Below are 23884 nucleotides of genomic sequence, written 5' to 3'. Positions count from 1 at the left end.
ATTAATGTATACAATTTGGCGAGTTCAGAACTTTTAAACACTCATGTTAACATCATCATAATCAAGGTAATAAACATATCCATCACCTCCAAAGTCCCTTTGTTTCCTTTGTTGTTATTGTTGTTTTTAATTTGAAAATAAAACACATGACTTTATAGTCACATCTTTTATTCTTTCAGTGAACAGGAGGAGAAAAAAGTCAGACATATTTCTGTAAGACAGTATCCAAGAAAATGCCTGGTGCATTTTCAGGGCTGTTGGTGCTGGTGATGTCTGTGTCTCCTATGGCTTCTAATATCTTCAAGATCCTCTGTACTTAATAAGTGACAGAGACATGTCTAAGAAGCAGTAGGTGTGTGACTGTAATTACCCCTCTTGGACAAAGTCTACGGTTGGTGTATGCTCATTACTTCCTAGGGAGCCAGTGACGATCCCTGAAATGGTGTCTGTCAAGGACATCAAAGATCATTGTTACACTTGAGAGGCAGCATCAGTATTTATTAATATTGGAGAGGCAGTGGGGTGAGGTACAATGGTTTCCAAACAGGCTGTGAGTCACAATCCCCTATGGAAGTTTTTTAAAATGTAGAGAGAGGTGGCCCTATCACCAGAAGGCTGAATCTTTATAATAGGGGGTGGGTCCTAAATGTTGGTGTTATTTAAAGGTCCCCACAAGTGAGACTAACACATCTAATCTTCAGACCAGTTGGTGCAGCCACCTGAACGTAGTGAAAGGAGACCTAAGTGAGGGTCCCTATGCCACCGCTTCTTAACTATATGACTATGCACAAGTTGATTAACTTATTGGAATCTCATTTCTAAAATGGGAGTCTGCATGGCTACGTGTGATGATACTAAGATTTAATAAACCACATGTGAGATATATTTGGCACACAATAAGCTCTCAAAAGAATTCCTATTTCCTCTTCTTCCAACATTCCCCTTTCCCCTGGTCAGTAGGTGTTATTAACTGAATGTTTGCATCCCCCTAAAATTCATATGTTGAAGCCCTAACCCCCAGTGTGATGGTATTTGGAGATGGGGTGTTTGAAGGTCATTGGGATTAGGTTAGGTCATGAGGGTAAGGCCCTTATGATGGGATTAGTGGCTTTAAAGTAAGATGAAGATCCCTCTCTCTCCCTACTTCTCTCTCTCTCTCTCTCTTTCTGTGTATACACACTATGGAGAGGCATTGTGAAGAAATAGTGAGAAAGTAACCATCTGTAAGCCAGGAAAAAAGCTCTCACCAGGAACCAAATCAGCCAGCACCTTGATCTTGGACTTCCTGGCCACCTGTGAAAAGTAAATCTGCATAGTTTAAGCTACCCAGGTCAGTCTATGGTATTTTGTTATGGCAGCCTGGACAGACTAAGATATAGGCAAACAAGACCTAAAATTCCACAAGCAGTCAGGACAGTTCAGTGGAAAGGGGCAGTGGACAAAATTTCTTTCCTGAGAGTAAACCCTATGTGAGCATCTTTTCAGAGTGTATGTCTGGAAAAGTTCAGATTGGGCAGCCCATTTCAGCCACGGAGAGGAGCCTGAGCCAGTGCACTGCATGTGCCTTTGGCAGGACATGGACTCAGATGCCCCAAGAATTTAGAAATAGAGGAAAAAATAGTGTCTTCTGAGAATGAAGATAAATACATTATAGTAGATATGGAGGAAAAAACCAAGAGATGGTAATTAAATGCATTATAGAGTAATTTAGAATGACCAAATCTTCCATCATGGAAATCTGGAGTGATCTCTCTGGGAAAGGCTGGAAGTAACTATAATTCTCTGCATGGAAACTTAATCAAGCATGCCGTGGCTAGATTTAAATGGTGGTACAGGGAGGAAGGAATGGCCAACCATTAACACAGAAAAGGAAAGAGAGTTTCAAGGGTCAGAAAAAAATCAGGAGCATTTAGTTTCAGAATGCTTTTCATTCCAAGTGGAGGCTCTGAACCCATAGTTTATTGAAACTAGCCTTCACGGCCATCCAAACCCACCCTGCAATTTTGTTCACTCATTGATTCATTCATTCGCTCATTGAACATGTATTTGTTGAGTATCAACCATGTGCCATCCAGTGAGCCAGGCGTTGTGTATGCAGATCATGGAGCCCACTGTTTATGATCTGTGTAAGAGGGTGTGTGTATTTGCCTTTTTTATGAACTTCCATACCTTTAATCAGATTTTCAAATGGTTAAGAGCCACAGAACAATGGGCAAATTAGCTCACTCTGTTTGATTATTATAATCCAGGAAACATCTGTTCCCTCATTATTCGTGGAAGTTTTTTTTTTTTTTTTTCTTAGTGCACTAAGTTAGATGGTTTGCAAAATGCACAGGGCAGACAGAGAAATCCTGAAATCCCAATCTGCGTAAGGGTGGGGGGGGGGGGGTGAAAGGGATGTAGAAGCTGGAAAACAAAGGCGCTTAGAGTTAAATTATTTAATAGTTCCCCTACAGGAATATCCAGAGATCAGCACCTTGTAGATTTCTAAAAGGAAAATGTCCGTATGATGAAGTTGAAATTATTCTGAGCCATAAGTATTACCAATTTTGTAAATAAGAGGTTTATTTTTAACAAAGACATTTATGGCATAGAGCAGCTCTTTGGCAAACAGGCTAGAAAACCTAATTTCAGGCAGAAACACTGGTTAAGACTCAATGGTATGGACCCCCCAGATTATCACTCTCCAAATGAAAAACCAACTAGAAAACAACATGTTAAAGGTTTGGAGTTGGAGGGAGAGTGTGGTCTTAAACCTTGGGAAGTGAATGTAAGTCTACTCTGGTTTCTTTAGCAAAATATAATTCGCATGACTGGATTTTGATCTTTCTCTTTTTTTTTTTTAAGCTAGAGCAATCAACGGTTTTTCTCTCTTCTCATCCTGCCCGCAGGCCTCAATCCTGAGCAGTGTTGTTTGGTGCAAACGTTTTGGCAGCTCCCGTATATTATAGGCTTAAGCAGGTTTTCAATCATCCCAGACAGAGGGGGGACATGTTATTTCAAACCAGAAGCAGGCTCTGAAATGGGAGACTCGTTAGGAACAAAAACAGACGAGCTCCAATTAAATGAACTGTTCTCTGGCAAACCCCCCGTGTCTTGGAGCGTAGCTGTTTAACTAAGGTTTACAGAACAAACAAACGTGCTTCAGGTGTGCTTATGGAAAAGCAAGTCAAGGCATGACTCACAATTGCTTTCTCAGTCAGATTACTTCTCATTTACTGTCACTTGGGACTGTTCAAAGTCAGTGCCCCCCCCCCCCCACCCCCACCCCTTGGCACCACTGTTTTCTTCTGAGATAATTACTGAGGAGTGTTTGGGGCACCATTAAGTTCAGATCTCTCCATTAGACTTCAGAGCCTGGTTGCATAACCATTACATGTCTTTCATTTGTTTTACCTTGAAAATGACCTTTTTGTTTTGTTTTGTTTTAACCCCGGAACATGGACGCTGTTGGTTCGAGGACAAGTCCTTCCCAACTCCTTCTGTCGTGCGTGATTTCTTCCTGTGCTGGTTATGCACCATGTGAGATGGTGCATGTCTTCAGAAGAACTTAGTTTCCCTGCTGATCCATCTGGAAGGAGTGACCCTCAACACTGGTTGCCCATTAGATTCACCTTTAGAAAACCTCCAGTGTCGAAACTCCACTCCCAGACCTTCTGATTTTAATTGCTCAGGGATTCTTTTCTTAAGAGAGAGAGAACATAAGCAGGGGAGAGGGGCAGAGAGAGGGAGAAAATCTCAAGTAGGCTCCATGCTCAGTGCAAAGTCCAACCTGGGGCTCAATCCCATGACCCTGGGATCACGACCTGACCCAAAATTAAGAGCCAGATGCTCAGCCAACTGAGCTACCCAAGTGCCCCATTGCTCAGGGTTTTTTAAAAATGTATTTATATTTATTATAAATGCCTCTAGTGATTCCAATGAACAGCCAGGGCTGAGAACCACTGACTTAACCAGGGTACCTTCCACCCATTCATCAAGAGAACTTGGAAAGCCAGACAGGCACTGCCAGGAAATGCTGGCAGTGGAGCATTTTCAGGGACATTGTCCTTAAAAACAGAGAAAAGAACTTATTGCAAGGCCTTGCCAGCTAAATCATTTCCAGGTGCTGCATTTTGTTGAACTATCTCGTGACTCCCCGTTCCAAACCCTATGTTAGCTCAGTTGTGACAAAATACCCAGATAAAATCCATGTTCTGTCATGCCTCTATTCCGTTTCACGTGCTGTTCTGAGCCAGGCACGGCTCATGCCCACCACCTCCCTGCCCATGTCCCAGGCTTCTCCCTCCAGACCCAGCTGAGCCCCCACATCCTTTCCTGGCACACTTATTCCACCCACAGAAACCTCCATTCTTCCATGCTTCTGTAGCATCTTGAACATATCTCCGTCATAGCTCGTGATATCTAATACCATCATTTATCATTTGACATATCTATTTCCACCCTTAGATGATGGGCCTTGGAAGGGCTATACTTCGGGCTCACAATAGGAAATGTGTGATTTGAAAGTTGGTTAAGAGCAAGTTTTTTCCTATCTCAGGGCCTTTATGGCTGCTCTTCCTTCATGCAGTATGTGTTGTTGCTGTAACTAGGGTAGGGAGAAACTCATATGTTACCTCCTGGAAGAAATCTGCAAGAAGCAACTCCGTGGTCTGTCTCTATCACCGTGCCCTATTTTATTTTCTTTGTGGCATTTAGGGCATATCTGAAATTCCTTTACCTATTTGTTTCCTCTAGTGTCCGCCTCCCTCCCTGGGATGCAAACAGCTTGAGGGCAGCTGCTCCACTAGCCTATCTACTACTACACACCAGGTAAATGAATATTTGTTCTTGACCAGCTTTCAAAATCAGATAGACCTGGGTTTCCATCCTGGCCCTTTTAATTCCAGTTTATATCCCTAGGCAAGATAGGTAACCTCTCTATGCCTCAATATCCCCCATTCTAAGGATCATTATTGCTAGGGCTCCTGGGTGGCTCAGTGAAGCATCCAGCTCTTGATTTCAGCTCAGGTCATGATCTTGCAGTTTGTGGGTTTGGGCCGGGAGTCAGGCTCTGCACTGATAGTGCAGAATCCTCTCGGGATTCTCTCTCTCCTTCTCTCTTTCAAAATAAGTGTATAAACTTTAAAAAAAGGATAATTATTGCTATCCTGTTGGTATAACCACTTCCAAGGAGAAGAAATGAATACTGTATACCATGAGTGGACCAACCAAAAATTGCATGCAAATTCCAGTAAAATGTCAGAGGAAATAGTACGTTTTAGCATCATACTATTTCAAAATAATTGTTCACAATAATTGGATAATACTTCCCTAGCGGGGCGACTGCTGTGATTAAATAAGAAGGTGTCTGACACACCTGAAAAGGACCTGTACTCTCTTTTTCACTGTGTCCAAAGTCACTCTGTGTTCAAACCATGCAAGAATGCTGGATACCAGCTCCCTCAAATTTGATTACTCCATTTTCAAAATAAAGCTGTGTCAAACTTTATTCATAGTGAAATTCATCAAACTTGCCCCATTGTTTAGCATAATTTGAGAATCATTTTGGTCTGACCTCTCAGGCAAGTTAGATGTTGGAAAAAGTTGTGTATATATATATATATATATATATATATATATATATATACACACACACACATACACATATATACATATACATTCACACATATATACACACATTTGCTTACACATACACACACATACTATGTTTCAAGTAAATTTATTTAATAAGTAAATATTAAGTATAAATTCTCCAACCATCTGTATATTAGAGCTGAAGCAATTAAAGCTTTCTATGATTAAGACCTTTGGTATTTATTCCAAAAGCACTTCAATAAATGAGGGAAAATGGGAAGGGCCCAAGGATTACTGGTTTGGTTTACCTGCCATACCTGTATTGCCAGAGTATATTCTCATTGTTATTCAAGAGATATGGAATGTGCTTGCCAAATCAGAGAAAGCATGTGGCTGGATTTGCCTTTGTACTCAAGCGAGGCACTTTGTGACCAGATGGGTGTCAGAAGAAACTTGTTAAGTCTTTCCAGACATCTGATCTGCAGTTAATATTATAATGTAGGAATCCCTGGTGTTTTACAAGAACCCTCCAGCTGTAGTATAGAATTAACTCCCATAAAATTTACATGTTTGATATACAAAGGTCTATACTTATAGGTATTCATACAAGTTAACAAGATTTCTCTAAGCCAGAGCCAAATAGCGCCTGTTGACCCCTCCACTTTCAGAAATTCCCCCTCAACTGTCCCATATCTCTCTAACTTCTTTGTCTCTGCTGGCTCTGCAATATGTTTAAATGTTAGATGTTTAAATTATTCTGATCCTGCCCATGCTATCCTCTTGCCTTGGGCAGCCTCATACTTTGTGATTTTGGCTATGGGCCAGATGTGTCGACTGTCTCCAGGATGGCTCTGCAGTGATAATCCAATGACACAGTGACCTCGGTGCTGGGTTTACAATTTCCACATAGCCAGTGATATTCCTTCTTGCTCTCCCTGCCTCATCACCATCCATCAGTTACCCCAAGCTAATACTCCAGGAGTTACCCTTAAACCCTCTCCTTTCAATCACTAGTGATCAAAAAATCTTTGGAATCTTCCCTCTCTCTTGCTAGTAGAATTGACTTTGCACAGGCTATACCTTCTTTTGCCTAAAATATTACAAGTCTAACCAGTTCCACCATCTTTAGTCTCGGATTCCTCCCCTCCTTTCTTCACCCCTTAAATTGTTGTTTCATAGTCCACATTGCAGCCAGAAGGAGCTAGGATACAAATCTGACAATGTCAGTCTCTGGCATAAACTCTTTAATAGTTCTTTATCAATTTCAAATGCCCTAGAATGACATATTCAGTCCTCCATGACCTGACCACTCCGTATATCTCTCTCCAGCCTCCCTTCACTATGCTTTCTAAATTGCACTTAAAATTTGTTAGTAGTATGAAATTTTCTAATAGTTCCACAAACACAGTCCTTGATTCCAGAACCCCATAATGTTGCTTGGTCTGTTGCCTTTGCCCAGAATGATCATCCCAAATTTATTAGCTTGAATAACCCTCATGCATCATTTAAGATTCTCTTGTACCACAATTTCATCTTGCTTAGAAATGTCCCTTGAACATGGATGCATGGCTATAAAAAGGAATATTCAGTTTTATTTAATAACACCATATCAGCAATAGTACCAACTCAGGTGGGCAGTTAGATACATTCTGGTCAGATCTTCCATGAACCAGCTATGTGATCTTGGACAAATCACATTGTTGCTCTGGTTCTAAATTCCCTTTTGCTTATAATGACCTTTTTAAGATAGAAGCTTTTCAAAGATCTCTCCACCTTTCATTTTCTGTATCTTTTCACCAGGGACAAAACATCTCAGACTTGTCAATAAATCAGCAGTTTAATACAACTACAAGCCTTGTTTATTGATCACTCTTAGGTAAAGTGGCTTTTATATGAAGTCAATATATGTGTTAAATATATTCAAAGTAATTGCTTTATATACTTAAACAAATTGTCCAGTCTGCCTAGCCCCATCTTGTGGACTGCAGCAGTTTTTTGGGTTTTTTTGTTAGTTTTGTTTTGTTTTGTTTTGTTTTGTTTTGTTTTGTTTGTTTTTTTTGTTTTGTTTTGTTTTGTTTTTTTTTTTTTTTTTGGTTTTCCTTGTACTGAGGAAAGATCCCAAATCTGGGAAGGTAAACCTTGGCAGAAGGGAAGGAGCATAGATTTTGAAATCCGATCTGGATTCAAATCCTGACACTGGCATTTCCTTTTTGTGTGTGTGTGTGACCTGGAAGAAGTTACGTGACCTCTTTGTTTCGTTTTTTTTTTAATACTAAAATCAAAATAACTACTTCTAGAGGACGTATTTCAAACAAAAGTCAAACTCCTAAGAAAGTGCATGGCACACAGGAGGCACAAAGATATTACTGTTATTTTTGTTATTATGATTTTGATTATTATCATTATACTAGGTAGAAGAGAGAAGACCAGGCAATCATTGTTAGCCAAATCTTTTATTATGTGGCAGTCATTTATACCAGCATCAGCTTACCATAAGGTGCTCTAATATTATGTTACAAAGTCATTCAAGGAGGGGCGCCTGGGTAGCTCAATCAGTTGAGCATTGACTCTTGATTTTGGCTCAGGTCATGATCCCAGGGTCCTATCCCAGGGTCATGGGATTGAGCTTTATGACTGGCTGTATGCTGAGCATTGAGCCTGCTTAAGATTCTCCCTCTCTCTCTCTCCCTCTCTCTACCCCCACCCCCCAACCCTGTCCCCCACTCACACGTGCATGCTCTCTCTCTCCCATCAAAAAAAAAAAAAAAAGTAATTCAAGGATATTAGTTCAGCTCCTTTACAGATAAAGAAAAAGAAAGCCAGAGTGATTAAGTGGCTTATTCCAAAAGAATTCTCTATCAAGTATTGCTGCAGGGACCTGAATCCTACTCTCTGGGGAAAAGGTTACATACTTCCCTTTAGTTTATGTTCTCAAACGTTAGCGAGCATCCCCATCACCAGAGTGTGCACAACACGGATTGCCGCATCTCACCCAAGAAATTCTGATTCAGTAGACCCGCAGTGGATCAGAAATTTTGCATTTTTAACAGACTCCCAGGAACTGCTGTTGCTGTCCTTTGAGGAACATTGCAATAGACAACTGTGGTTCGAATTGGCTAGGAGGATTTCTTGGCTTCCTTAAACGCCTCGCACTCCGGAAGTGGCAAAGAGAGAAAGATGAGGCCATATGCCTTGATGATTCCCTACCAGGTTTTGTAGGGGGTACAGTGCTGCCGAAGAATGGAGTCTGAGCTATTCTGCCGTTCTTGCCTCTTCCTACTACACTCGTAGACATGGAGCATTAGGTTTCAGAAAAACATGCTTCCAGATTTATTTTATAAAAATTACAGTTTGTTTTGGCTGACATGTTTATAGTCATATTTGGAGCTTGCAGATGCACCTTGAAATCTGTAGTGTCTGGGATGAGAAATTGGCTCTGGTGCTCCTCACTTAACTTCTGTGCAGTAGCAAATCTTGCAGCTTTGGTAGTTTGGTGGTGGGAGAAACTACAAGACCAAATGCTGTCTGGGAAGATGATACATGGAATGCGTTGAGGAATTGAACATCGTCACCTATTTATTTCGTCTCAGAAGAGGGAAGCAGATTACATCCCCAAAGTTCATTCGTTAAGTTGGCAGTTTAACACTCCTGGCTCATATTTCCATAGAAACAATCATGATCTTTTGGCTGTTTTCTGCCTTACAAAAGGTTTTAATTGAACTTACCTGGAAACCAAATTACCATTTGTGAGATCATTTCTGAGGAGAAATGTCTTCTGCTATGTGGCAAGAAGGAAAGGGTGGTTCAACGAACAAAGAAGGAACATTTCTTGGAGAAAGAGGTGTTGTGGCAGATGAGGTTCAAACTCAAGCGCCAACAAATTCTGTGCAAAATCGAAAGCCCTTTAAATCTCCCTCAGGCTCCTTATCTGCTAAGAGCAGATAATATACACCTCACAGAGTCCTCGTGAGAGTAAACAGGATAATGTATGTGAAGGCTGTCTGCTACCATATCTTAACCAAAGTAGGCACTCAATAAATTACTGTTGCTGAAGGAGTGTGCATTCTCTGAGTTCTGTTTCCTCACTTCCATTGCTTTTTTCCCCTTCCTTGGGTCTGAGGTTTTTACCCACACAAGTGCAGTCACTGAAGACACAGGAAACAGAAGAAGAGATGGTGCTTCAAATCCTATCTTCCTCAATCATGCATAGCAATTCCGCTAGCCCAGTTCAAATCCAAATGTTATACCAGATTCTATCTTGGCACTCAAAAAAACAAAAACCAAAAAAATCAAAACAAAACAAAACAAAACAAACCTCTCCATTTCAGGACTCACCTGCTTTGAAAGGAGGCAGATTAGTGACCTTTTGTTTTTTTCCTTTATCACTCAAATGTTTTTTTGAACTTTAGTTATTTGTCATATTTTCAATTTCTGCATAAGCAATGTATGAAACAATTCCTAGGGTTTTTTCTTAGAGGAAACTGAGATTTTTTTTCCTATCTATATTCTTGTTACATATAAGTATAAAATATTTAAAGGTGATATAGTACATCTATTTGTGTTAATTAAGGGGAAAAACTGTGTATACTTAAGAATGAATGTTTATTGCTTTGGTAAATATTTCAGGAAGCATTCATCAACTCATTATCTAGCACCTAGTACATGTCAAGTCTGTCCTCAGTGTTTGGGATTGTGAATGAAGCTGATAAAAATCCTGTCCAAAGACATTTTGAGTCTAGTGGGGAAAACCACATAAAGAAAATACAAAGTCTATATGATGGTGATATTTTCTAAGGAGAGTAAAAGGGTTTAGAAGAGGTGAGGGGACATTGGGGGTGAAAGAATGCAGTTACGGATAAGGCAGCTTTCAGAGGTGACTAAGGTGATAATGGGATACTGACCTGACACTGTCAAGGGAGTAAATCATGTAGAAATCTAGATGAAGGTTGGTCTGGGTAGAAGAAACCACTAGTGAAAAGACCCTGAGGCAGGGGCATGCATGCTTAGGATGATCAAAGCACATTGAGACCAGTGTGGCTGGAGTCCATGAGTAAAGGGGAAGCAATGAATGCTGAGATCAGAAAGTTATCATGAAGACTCATACCACATTTTGCCTGGGTCTTTACTTTTTACTTTTAGACAAATGAGAGCTATTGGAAGATTTTGAACAAGGTTGTCACATGATTTATGTTTTAAAAGGTTTACTCTGGCTATTTTTTCTATAGACTCGAACATGGGAAGTCAAGGGCCCAAGATGAGAAATGACCTAGAGGACAAAAGTCAGGAAGGAAACGATGGCGATTTGGCTCATGGGGTGGCAGTGAGGTGCTGAAAATTGATCCAATTCTGGATAATCTTTAATGGATTTGTTAGTGATTAGTACAGTAACCTAAGAGCTTCCTACTTGGCATTACAGAATAGATAGCATAAATCTACCTGGAGAATACACCTTTCTGAGAGAGGAGGAGGTGGGGAGAGTCCAGCAAAAACATTTGATTTTTAATGTCCATGAAAAAACGTTCTCAATTCTTTTACTCCATTCCTTGATAACAACTGAGCGTTCCAAAGGTGGAGGTGGATGCTCTGGGAAGGATTAAGTTGCTTAGATTACAAAATTCCAACTTGTGATGCACATGCCTGATTTCCATCTTATCTCTAACCACTGTATTGAATAGTCACTAAACTTCATGCTTCTTGTTTCAAACCTGCATGTACCCCTTTGTTAGTCCTTTACAACATGAGTCATTTTGCAACGAATCCCAACTTTCAAGTAGAGGGGGTAAATGTTTTTGTTTTTGTTTGTGTTTGTGTTTGTGTTTTTTCTGGAAACTTGCTCTTCCAGGATTCTCCCCATTTCTAGCTCTCATGGTTAATTCAGTTCTTAGTATCTAGAGATTCCATCACCTCCGTATCTCTCACATCTCCCCACATCTCCCCAGCTAGTTGGCCACATTCCTAATTCATCTTTCACTTGGAATAGCCTCTTATTAGTCTCTTTGCCTATAGGTTAGCTACACTTACTTCCCAGTCAATTCTGTACAGAGCAACCCCAGTGATGTTTCTAAAGGACAAATGTGATGATGTCTGGCCTCTGCTTATGATCTTCCATTGGTCCCCCAACGCGCTCAAGACAAAAAAGCAAATTCCTTTAGCATGCTTAAAGAGTCCCTGGGATCTGGTCCTGCTTACTTCAGCAGCCTTATATCTTGAAATACGATAGTCCCCATCCAATCCATCCACTCTGTGTGACTCCTGTCCAAGCATGCCCACTCAGGTCACGGAGTTCTTGCTCATGTCTGAGACATTGCAACCACTGTTCCTTCTACCAGCAACACGGTTTCCTCATCTTTGTGTGGCCCTACTTACCCTTAAGGTCTCAACTCAAGTAGCATCTTTTTTTCGAGGAAAACTGTCCAGATTCAAATGCGGGTTAAGTGTCTGTCTAATGAGCTACCATGATGAACGACTGATGCTCCCACATTGTCTAACAACTGCCTATTTGCTTCTCTGCATTCCCCATTGGCCTGTAGGCTCTAAGAGGGTAGGGGCTGCCTCATTCATACACATATCTCCAGCATCTGTGTCAAAGTTGGGCACATACTGGATGTTTGGTAAGACTTGTAGAATTGTCTTGGCTTTAAGTAAAAGAGCATAAGAATCATAGTTGAAAATCCCATAAAGCATTATCTTTTTCCTTTCATCCCTGAGCTTCAGTCTTCTGTAAATGTACACACACCTACAGCTACCTCCCCTGCCCCCTCTCCACATATACACTTGCACTTTGACCAGTCTCAAATTAATTTGTGCTAGGATCACACTTTAATTTGGAGAATGACCGGGTTTTTCATTTAACACAACAGTTAACTCTGTACTTGAAGCTCTTTCTTCTTTTAACTCCCATGAATATACTACTTTCTGAGCTCTCTAGATTTCTCCCACCTCTCCTGTCTGGCATTCTAGAATGCCAGCATTCTAGAATGTTGACTCCTTGCTCTTGTCTTTCTTTCTCTGTACATCTCTCTTCCCTGAATATATCTCATTCACTCTTGTCACTTCAACTATCACTTACAAGGATTAATCCAACTTTTCTGTCTAGCTCTGGCCTCTCTCCCAAGGTATAGCTTCATGTTTTATCAACCCAGAAGCTCTACTTGAATCCCTCCTGGTTATTCAAATGCAATTCTATAAAAATTATAATTATCTTCACCTCCTTACATGTTCCTGTCCAGTTTCACCCGGGGATGAGTTGGAGTAGCTGCCTGGACCCTCACGAGTTTCCTTTCTCCTGAAAGGATCCCAGACCACAGGAATGGGTCTTCAGTGCTCTTCTAGGTGACCCAACTCCTGGCTACAAAAATTGATTCAGAGATATTTGCTTGACCCAAGGTGGGCCAAGCAGGGGCTCCCTTTTTGAAGTTTGAAATTTGGAGGTGGATAGATGCCATGGTTAAAAGTACCTGAAGATGAGACATGTTAAGGGCAGCATGTTCAAAGTGGAGCTGTATGAACTATTGTTGTAGCCCCTACCCTTGAGCTGCCTTCCTTCTGTCCTTTCCTTGATGGTTCTTCCTTCCAATTCATGAGTTTTATCCTTGCATCCTTTCAATACATTTCTACCACTTTTTCCATTCTTGCACTAGTTAGAGCCAGGAAAATGTTGACAAATAAACCTCCATGCTTCACAGTCAGGTCAGATAACCTTTGATGCCTCCTGTCCTTGGTCTTGGCATCACTTGGTTCAGCCAAGTTCATCTTTCCATCTTTCTACCCAGGGATGTGACCTCTGGCTCAGACCCTTGCAGCAGCCAACTCCCTGGTTTCCCTGTCCCTGATTTCTTTTCTCTTTTCTTTCATCGCTGTGGTCGCTTTTGTTTTTATTATTGCCAGATGAAATAAGTAGGACACTACTGTCATCATGCCACTTCACTACCCAGAAACATTAATTAGATCCTCATCATTCAACTCTCTTACAGATTCTTGTAATTCTTCATAGTCTGGCCTCTCTCACATTTCCAGTCTGGTAAATTTTCTCCGGAATCCACTGTGCTATAAAATGAAGTTAGCTGCTAATCTCTGATTGTGACCATTGCTGAGACAATTCATGTGGTTTCAAATGGCCACATGTGGGGGAAGAACCTTGTTTTATGTCATTCATTCATTCATTCATTCACTTATTCATTCAACAAATAGTTATGAAAAGCCTATAGTGGCCAGGCAGTCTTCAAGGTCCTGGGGATACTGTGAGAAGATAACACTTGCATCTAGAACAGAGTGATGAGAAAGAGCAAGAAAGAAGAAGGGGCCGCCTTGAGGGAAAGAGGAATCACAAAACACAAAGGCCTTAGGCAGGGATAATCTTGGCTTATTAAAGAACTAAAAGGCTATGTCAGGAGAGAGCTGTGGACACAGGGGGTAGGGGTTCAGAATAAAATTGGTCTCATTTGAGACCAAGGAGATGCCAGTGAGTGGTGAGGAGTTTAAATGTCATCCCCAGTGTAGCAGACAACTATTGAAAGGCCATCGCAGGGAAGTTGCATGAAAAATATACTTTTTAATCTGGCTACTGTGTACAAGCAGACTAGAAAGGTATAAAAGTAAAAGCAGGAAAATTAGATGAGAATCTGTTGCACGGTGGCTTGGGTCTATGGCTATGTTAGGAGGCTTGGTGACAATTAGTACTATAGAGGTTATATGTTAGAGTTAACAGAAGTTGATGGCGGGATTATATTGAGAGCTCTTGCATATTTTAGCACATTGTGGACACTCACTACATGTTGATTGAATCACTGAAGGAATGATTGAACTACTATCAATCAAACCCAGATTCCAGGAAGCATTCACTAATGACCTCCACCCACCTACTTCTCTATTCCTCTCTCTCTTTGAAATTCCCAGTGCTCTTGAAACATTTTCCCGTGAACACTAATCTTCTTCCGGGGATTTATGTGCACTCCTTACCTCCCCATCTATACTATAAGTTTCTTCATGATATTACCCCCCATAGTTCCTTGCATATTTGGCATGGCACATAATCAATGTCAACCTTTTTGAAGGTTGAATGAACACATGCATGAAAGCAATGAAATGGAAATTATGTGAAAGTCAAAGTTCTCAAATAAAGAAATGATTACTGAGCTACATACAGCATCTGAAACCTGAGGACCTTTCCAGATGGATTAAACCATTCTGCAGCTTGGTTACTTTAGGCTCCGCCTTGCTTGAAAGCCCGGGACTAACTGAGTGACCGAGAGTGTCTCTGTTTCAAAGAACCACACCCAAAGAGGCAGAGCGAGGCTGACTTGTGTGAATCAGGATGGGTTCTCATGGCTGCCCCTGTCACACACCAGTTGGCGACAAGTCTCTAGCCATTCTGAATCATGGTTTCCTCATTTGTCAAAGAGGCATAACAATAGAAATGCTTCAGAGCTGGTTTGTGAAGAAATATTACCAAGTGCTCTTATGAATAAAGCTCTTGCTATGTGTCCTACAGTCCCCCGAGTGCTTTAACTGTACAATGTACTCACCTATTTATTGCTCTGGACAACACTAGCAGCTACACACTTTTATTAACCTCATTTTATAAATCACAAATATGAGGCACTTGCCACAGCATGCAACACAGAAAAAAGCAGTCTGTAAATACTAGACATGAAAAAAAGTTCAAAACTAGATATGCAGCCAGAACACATGGCTTTTAAAAACCAGGTTTGCTGCTGTTTTTGACCACAGATGAGGAAACATAACCTCAATTTTCTCGTTTTTAAAATGGAACAATACAAGGACTAGGTGAGACAAAGTCTGTGAAAATGCAAATCTATGTAAAATTATAACAAAATCCCGCATAAATGTAGGTGTTTGGAAAGTGTTAGAGGTGATTTTTAACTCCTGTGTGTCAGCTACCAGCCCATTTAAATGCAGTGTTTTTAGCAGGAAGCATCATATGGATCTTCAAAGGAGAAAACTGCCCATTTGCCATAGTTTTGTTACTTCAGTGAACAGTCTTTGTGAGAGTCATGGTCTGTGACTTGTTTGTGTCCAGCAGATTGACAACTTTAAGTAAAATGAATACCTCGGTAGCTGAAGATGTAGGTTCATTTCTAGTCTTATCTATCGCAGGGCATCTGGGCCAGTTGGTTAAAGCATTACCCGTGAGTGCTCTTCCCCCACTTATAAAGCACCTCCTCCTCCATTATCTTTTGTGATCCTCCTGCAAATGCTGTAAAGAAGGAACATTATCCCAGTTTTTTCTTCTCCGAGGCTCCATCTCTTGTAACTCCTAGGTTAGTCCTGGGTTTACAGGAAACACCGCCTCTGCATCTAATTGCTTCTGACCACTAAAATGAAAATAGAGTGTCCCTCGATCTGCTCATTAGCTATGTCTTCTAAATTGTTTCATGTTCCTTCTTAGTATTTTGAAATGTACTTTCTTCAGAATCCTTTCTTACTGAAAACTGGAAATTCAGAGATAGGAATGCTCATGAAAGCTGCCCTTTCCTTCCGAAAGAGAAGGTTCTTTTTCTGTACATTAAACACACACACACACACACACACACACACACACACACACACACACGGACATATCTCAAGTGACTTGGGCCTGATGAAGTAGAGTCTACCTTTGTGGCTTTAGTTTAGGGGGTAGCTTTTCTTTTCCTAATAAAAGCAGTGTTTCTTATTAAAAGCTATTCATATATTTTAACTGTGTGGTGGTCATAATAATGGCCCTCCAAAGATGTCATCCTAATCACCAGAACCCATGGCTGTGCTAGTGACATGGCAAAGGTAATTAAAGTTGCTGATGAAATTAAGGTGCTACTGAGCTGATCTGAAAATAGGAAGATTATCCTGAATAATCCAGGCAGGCATGATGTAATCACAGGATGAGGGAAAGAGAGAAGCAGAACAGTCAAGTTCAGAATAATGCCAGAGAAAGACTCAGCTGGCCTTGCTGGCATTGAAGTTGGAGGTAACCACAGCCAAGGCATGCAGGCCGACTCTAGAATCTGGAAAAGGTCAGGGAACAGTTTCTCTCCTGGAGACTTTTAAAGGAACACAGCCCTGCCAACACCTTGATTTTAGCCAAAGGAGACCCATTGAAGACTTCTAACCTTGACAGCTGTGAGATAGTAAATTTGTGTTTTTTTAAGCCATCAATTTTGGGGTAATTTTTTATAGTAGCAATAGGAAACTAATACAAACTGATTTCAGCATTAGAGTCATATAAGTATAATGATAGAAAACAAGCAATCTCCAGCAGAGACAAACTACTGACCGATTATAGGTTCTGGGAAACATGTAATTCTCAGAAGAGGAATGATTCCCTTTCCAGCCCTCTAAGCCTCTGACCTTGGAGCTGGGATACGGAGAAAAGTTTTCCTTTACCTGTCTTTTTTCCAAATGAAATTTAGTCCCTTTTACCAAAAAGATTCATTCGGATGAAGCCCCCAGCTTCACTAGCTGCTAGTTTGTAGTGGATATTGCAAAGAAGTCTTAGATGTGTCTGATTTGAGAGCACTACTAAGAGCTAGCACTCATGGGCAGTACCTGGACATATGTAACATCAGACTTGGCCTTCATGCCTCATTCGCTATGTCTTCTCTTTCTTGTGGACATTTCTGATCTCACTAGAAGAAATCTCCCTCTTCTATAGGGCATGGTCCCTCCTTGCTTCTGTCTTAGCTATTGTGCAGATGTCTTATCTTCCTGTTAGGGTGGAGAGAACACTGGACTGAGGGTCTAAAGACTTGGCTATGAATTCTAGATGTCAAGCCTGGGCCAGGCATTTAAAGAGCAATGCCTATCTACCAGGACCCACACCCTACATCCTAAACATTTACTGTGTAGGCATTCACTGAACATTTCCTGTTGCTTTTCCATCCCCAGCAGGAATGTGCACACGCTAAGCTCAGTGTAAAAGGGACTTCTGTTTTCACTGTGGTCTCACCTATTCTGACTTTGCAGATGATAGAAATGACCTCAGTGATAATTGTGGGGTGTGTGTGTGTGTGTGTGTGTGTATGAGAGAATGAATGAACAAACAAACAAGGGGGATTTAGAAGTGCTTTCAGAGAGGGTCACCTGGGTGGCTCAGTCAGTTGAGTGTCTGACTGGCTCAGGTCACGATCTCGTGGTTCATGAGTTCGAGCCCTGTGTTGGGATCTGTGCTGACAGCTTGGAGCCTGGAGTCTGCTTTGGATTCTGTGCCTCCCTCTCTCTCTGCCCTTCCTCTGCTCATGCTGTCTGTCTGTCTCTCTCTCTCTCTTTCAAAAAATTAATAAATTGTTAAAAAAATTTAAAAAAAAGAAGTGCTCTCAGAGAAGGACCTGGAGACTTCTACAAATATTCTTTGTAGAATGGGTAGAGCAATATCCATGGAGATGCCATTCTTAGGCTTTTACAGCCATCTGCTCGATTTCCAGGCTTTGGTTGAGAAAGTGGAGGGAAAGAGACAGTCTGTATTGCTAGTTATAGGGGCCCCAGAGCTTGATGGACCAGGGAAGAGGGATGAGTTCAGGAAGAATTAACCCTTTGCTCAACCCTTTCCTATAGTCTGGTTTACTTCTATTTTAGATCTTATGTCCCAGGAAGTCTGAAAATCTCACAAGCAGAAAACACATTCAGCTCTGTGTTCTTGACACTCACAGGGCATTGCTTACCTCTTCCCTCATGTCTCCCCCTTCTTTTTCTTCTCTTCTCGCATCCCTTCAATTCTTCTTCCTCTCCCTTATCTCCTGAGCCCCTTCCCTCATCTCATTTGTCTTTTCTTTGCCCTCTTGATCTCCTTTCCAGGAAAGAACTTGATAATAAGCATGTACATTTCAAGGTGAGGTAAGTGCCACACCACCTGCTACCTTTCTGGAAGCCATTTGCATTTTTTTGCCATTTGCATTTTAAATCTTGTCTCTCTTTGTTTTGTAGGGCCACAATAAAAACAAAATAAAACAAAAGTAGTGATCTTTACAAATGATACCCGATGGATGTAAGAATACTGAAGCTTGAGTGAGAATTTCTGAGGCTAAATCCCAGCTCCTTGACATCTAGCATGTAATTGTCAGGGAGGAAAAAATATTTCTTCTACCCTCTTAGGTTCAGTTTCTGGAGGCCTGCAAATTAGAGAAACAAAAGCCATATTAATAGAAGAAAAGGCATACCGTTTTTATTTTATATGTATGGACATTCACCGAAAAGAGGTAAAGCTCAGAAGCAAGCAATTAGATTCCAAGGGTTATTGCCACTTTAACCAAAGAAAGGGAGTTTGGGCTTCAAGGGATGATAAATCGTGGGGAAATGACTAGGAAGTATATGAGGGAAACTAATAAAAGACAAGGCTTCTTTTAGTTAGGATATTTTATGCAGACTGATCATGGTGCTGACTCTCAATCCCCATTGATAAGAGTAGCTTTCTGATTCCTTGTACAGAAGGGTTGGGCAGCTTCACAAAGGGAAATTTATGCCACGGTTGGGGAGATAAGAGGAGGACTGAGAAATCTTGCATTTGCTGATTCTCACATGCCTTTAGCTCAACATAATCATTATGCCAAAGTAGCATATTTTGGAGTGGCATATTCTGATTTTTTTTCTTTTTATAATCTTGGGCAAGTTACTTAAGCGCTGGCATTCCAGTGTCCTCAACTATAAAATGGGATTAGTAATTATACCTAATGTTTGGTGGGTTGCAGTGATTCAATGAGAGATTTTGTGTAATGTGCACAGTACAGTTACATGGAAAAGGAAACCAGCTCAGGCGAAAAGTCATAAACTGTAGGGAGATTATATTCTTGGGAATGTGTCCTGGTTGAATTTCCAAATAATATGCTAATTTGTTTTTATATACTGCATAAGTTTTGATTATACATGAGACCTATGTTCAAGATACATTAGTGCGATATTGCTAGAGATTTCTTAAAGTGGAAGCTATCCCCACCCCCACTTGCGGACTCAATAGGCACTCAGGCCAGAAGGTTGGATGCTTAATTGTTTAATGGACAAACATATACATATTTTAAAGAAATCCATTCCAGATGCATTTAGGAACCTTTCAGAATGAGCCCTGCAGCTAAGTGAAACAGCGTGAGTCCTGACATGTTTGAGTAGAAAGTTTATCCGGAGAACATTTAGGGATCTTTCCAAGTAATTGAGAAACCCCAAGACAAAGGGACGTGATATAGTTTGGGGCGGAGGTGAGCACTGGGGATAAAACTGAAGGCACAGGGAAGCGAATACCTTTCGTCATTTTGGTGAGAAAGTCTTAAATTTAGAAGAGATACTGTCACACACCAACCCTGTCCTCATTACTTGCTCTATTAAGATGTTAAGAGGCCTCTTAACAACAATTTTCCAGCCCCATTTTTCTTCCCTGCTTCAGAGGCCTCAGTGCAGCTATGCACTATGAATTATGCCTTAATGTGTGCCCATTTCTACTCCTGGGAAAGTCATTCCTCCTCTCCTCATTTGTTTTTAAAAACCTAGATTAGGGGCACCTGGACGGCTCAGTCAGTTGAGCATCTAACTCTTAATTCAGCTCAGTTCATGATCTCACGGTTTGGGAGTTTGAGACCTCAGTCCGCTCTGTGCTAACAGCATGAAGCTGGCTTGGGATTCTCTCTCTGCCCTTCCCCCATGCTTTCTTTCTCTCTCAGAATAAATAAATAAACTTCTAAAAATAAAATAAAATAAAATCCTAGATTAAGCTTCTATCTTCAGTGGAATCTTCTAGATAATGCCAACCCCATTGAGGCCTTGCTTCCCCTACATCCTACTTCCTGTGTGTGGAATCTGACACCCGGGATACCCAAGTTCGAATCCCAACTCTGCCAAGTCCTATCTACAAGACTTTGGGCTGATTGCTTAATCTTTTAAAGCCCAAACTTTCTCCTTGAAACCAGAGCAATAATATAGATCTCATAGAATTATGAAAAAATTAAAGTAGTTAATAGGTGTGAAGATTTTAGAATAGTGCCTGGCATTTACACCTTCTGCATAACTCTTAGCAGACATAATGGAATAAATCACGTATAAATCATGGTTGTGCCCCCTTATTGAACATAACTTTGTAAAAATAATCTAAATGACCCTCAGCTTTATTTATTTTTATTTTTATTTTTTTTTTTTGCAATAGGAATAATAACACTTCCCTTATTAGTGTAGGGTAAGATTAAGTAAATTTATACATGTAAAATACATAATATGGTACTGGGCTTAGAGTCAGTGAGAAGGAGATGTTAGTTTATTCCTTTGACATTCTTTTCTTTTGGTGTGGGAAACAGATCTTTGCTGGACATCCACCACAATGTGTAGAAAGGAGTGAGCCTAAGAATAAGGAGAGGAAGTCAAGGCATATTTTAATGTAACAAACTAGGTTGGGGCTAAGAAGCTACTGTAATAAAATTATAGAGCCATCACCTGGATTTATTTATTTATTTATTTATAACTTTTTTTTAAGGTTTATTCATTTTTTGATACAGACAGAGTGTGAGTGGGGAAGGGGCAGAGAGAGAGGGAGACACAGAATCTGAAGCAGGCTCCAGGCTCTGAGCTGTCAGCACAGAGCCTGACATGGGGCTCAAACTCATGGACAGTGAGATTACCACCTGAGCTGAAGTCGGACGCCTAACCAACTGAGCCACCCAGGCGCCCCTGGAATTATTTTTTTAGAAACACATAGCCACTTGTTCTTTCCCAAGATTGCCCTAGAAATACACTCTTCCTCAGGTGTCCCCCAGTTCCCTAGACTGGTCACATGATAATGAAACTCATAGTTGGCACTGTTAGCTTCCAGAATCCTGCTGTGGAGGGGTGCCTGTGACAGAGCCCCTGGCATTCTTGAGAGCCAGAAGATCCTGTAGCTGGAACTAACAGGACGAGCTTAGAAAACCAAGTGGTAGAGGTAGCTAATGCAGATGGGGATTGGCTGGGCTGCCAAGACTCTCAGTTCATGGATCTCATGTTAGGAATGCCATCGTTCTGAAGCGAAGTCCTGCCTGGAATCAACAAAATTATGTCCGTGGGCCTTTTTGTGAATTTCAAAGATGGTGGGGATTTCTTTCCAGGAAAATGAGATGTGACAATTTAAAAATTCTTTGCCTAAGTCTATAAATCAAGAATTCAGTGGAAAACTATTTTCTGAAACCTGCTGAGGGGTGTAAAAGGAGAATCATGAATATCGGAATCAGACAAAGCAGTGTTTAAATTCTGCATCTTGGGGCGCCTGGGTGGCTCAGTCGGTTGAGAGTCTGACTTCGGCTCAGGTCATGATCTCGTGGTTGACGAGTTCGAGCCCCGCATCAGGCTCCGTGCTGACAGCTCAGAGCCTGAAGCCTGCTTCGGATTATGCTTCTCTCTCTCTCTGCCCCTCCCCCGCTCATGCTCTGTCTCAAAAATAAAATAAACATTAAAAAAATTTAAATTCTGCATCTAGAGGTTTTTAGCTGTGTGACATTGGTCAGATCATATCACTTCTCTGTACCTCAGTTGTTTTTCTTTTTTAAACTTTAATAGGACATTGTATAGGATTAAAAGACATAGTTACAGCTAACTTGACCTAATTAATTTCTCTAATTTTTTTTTTAACCTTTGGATGTCCTATAGCCAAATGTTTGCAGGAATTTCAGAGAATGGATACTTAAAACGTTTCCTTACCAGTCATCTTCCAAGAACTGCTTCCCCTTCACTGGCTTGCTGACAAACTGAAAACAATGTGTTTAGATAGATAGGTGGTTGGGCAAGTAGACAGATATTGCCCATAAACATATAATCATAAAATGAAAAGCACCATCATAAAAGCCAACTTTGTGGCCCAAGTGTATTACAGGTGCCCAGAGAGGGTGCTAGGACCAGTGAGGAGCAAAGTCTCTTCATCTGTCTAGACCCACCAGAGCCTCTAAAGTGTTGGCCTTGCCACCTGCTGAGCAGGAACCTGACTCAGCTTTCCACAGGTAACTCTATTAATAACAAAAAGGGGGGCAGGTGCACTCCCATCTTGAACTTGGAAAACTGAAACTCAGAGATGCAGCGGCTTCCCCAAGGTCACACAGCAAGCGAGAAGTGACAGAACCAGGATTTAACCTAAGACTGTGTGCCCCAAAGCCTGTGTATGATGTGTAACTTCTAATAATAATGAGAAATACCGTTTTTACGGTTACCTCTTCTATAAAGTCTCCCTCCCATTATCGCCACCCATCTCTCCCCATGTGGAGCTGGCCCTTCATTCTTGTGCCCCCACTGTACTTCACAGAGAGATCTCTTCAAGTGCTAGTGCATTTATCAGTCAAGTTCGAGTTCATGCCTGCCTCCTTTATTATATCATACGTCCCCACAGGATAGGATTGGACATCATTTGCCATTTTATCATTCATGTACTGTTGCTCGTAGTACCAGGTTAATAAATGTTAATAAATAACAAATGAGTGAATGAATGCCTATTGCCTACCACGCACTCAGCCCACCACAGCTTTGACAGGATAACCTCTTTATGCTTCAGTTTCCTTGCCTATAAAATGAAGATGATCATAACACCTACCAAACAGAGTTGTGGGGATGAGTTAATTGTTGATAAATTACATACTCTTGATGAGCACATACTAAATGCTCAGTAAATGTTAGCCATTATTACCACCACACTTAATTCCCACAATTCCCTTTATGTTTAAAAAAAATTTTTTTATACTTATTTATTTTTGAGAGCTGGAGAGACAGAGTGTGAGTGGGGGAGGGGCAGAGAGCGAGGGAGACACAGAATCCAAAGCAGGATCCAGGCTCTGAGCTGTCAGCACAGAGCCTGACATGGGGCTCCAACTCACGGACCATGAGATCGTGACCTGAGCTGAAGTCAGATGCTAACCAACGCTAACCACCCAGGTGCCCACCCCTCACAATTCCCTTTAAAATTTTTTAAAGTTTATTATTTATTTTGAGAGAGAGAGGGAAAGTGTGAGAAGGGCAGAGAGAGAGAGAGGGAGAAACAATCCCAAGCAGGCTCTGTGCTGACAGCTTGAGGCTGTCGTGGGGCTTGAACCCACAAACTGTGAGATCATGATCTGAGCCAAATGGAGAGTTGGAAACTTAACCAACTGAGCCAGCCAGGCACCCCTAAATGGAGAACTTTAAATAAGGTATTATAATCTCAGTTTCACAGAAAAGGAACTGTTTTCAGAGAGACTAAGGTTCTTGCAGAAAATCACATAGCCAGAAAGTAGCAGAACCAGGAAATGCCCCCCAGGGTCTAAGATATTTTTCATAAACCCTTATTTTCATAGTGAGTTCCAGGGCCTAAAACCTCTTTTACATACAGGGTCCCAAATGATTCTCT

The 23884-nt window shown here is 41.1% G+C and overlaps 1 protein-coding gene across 2 annotated transcripts in view; it reads left to right on the top strand.

The window, feature by feature from the left end:
• KCNIP4 (potassium voltage-gated channel interacting protein 4) overlaps positions 1 to 23884 on the top strand; it is a 1157282-nt gene that overhangs the window by 906662 nt on the left and 226736 nt on the right. The window lies entirely within an intron of this gene.

The sequence above is a fragment of the Panthera onca genome, chromosome B1, assembly GCF_046562875.1.
Source record: "Panthera onca isolate mPanOnc1 chromosome B1, mPanOnc1 haplotype 2, whole genome shotgun sequence".
NCBI lineage: Eukaryota > Metazoa > Chordata > Mammalia > Carnivora > Felidae > Panthera > Panthera onca.
Note: the sequence above shows the minus strand (reverse complement) of the source record. Positions and strands in the feature narration are given on the sequence as shown.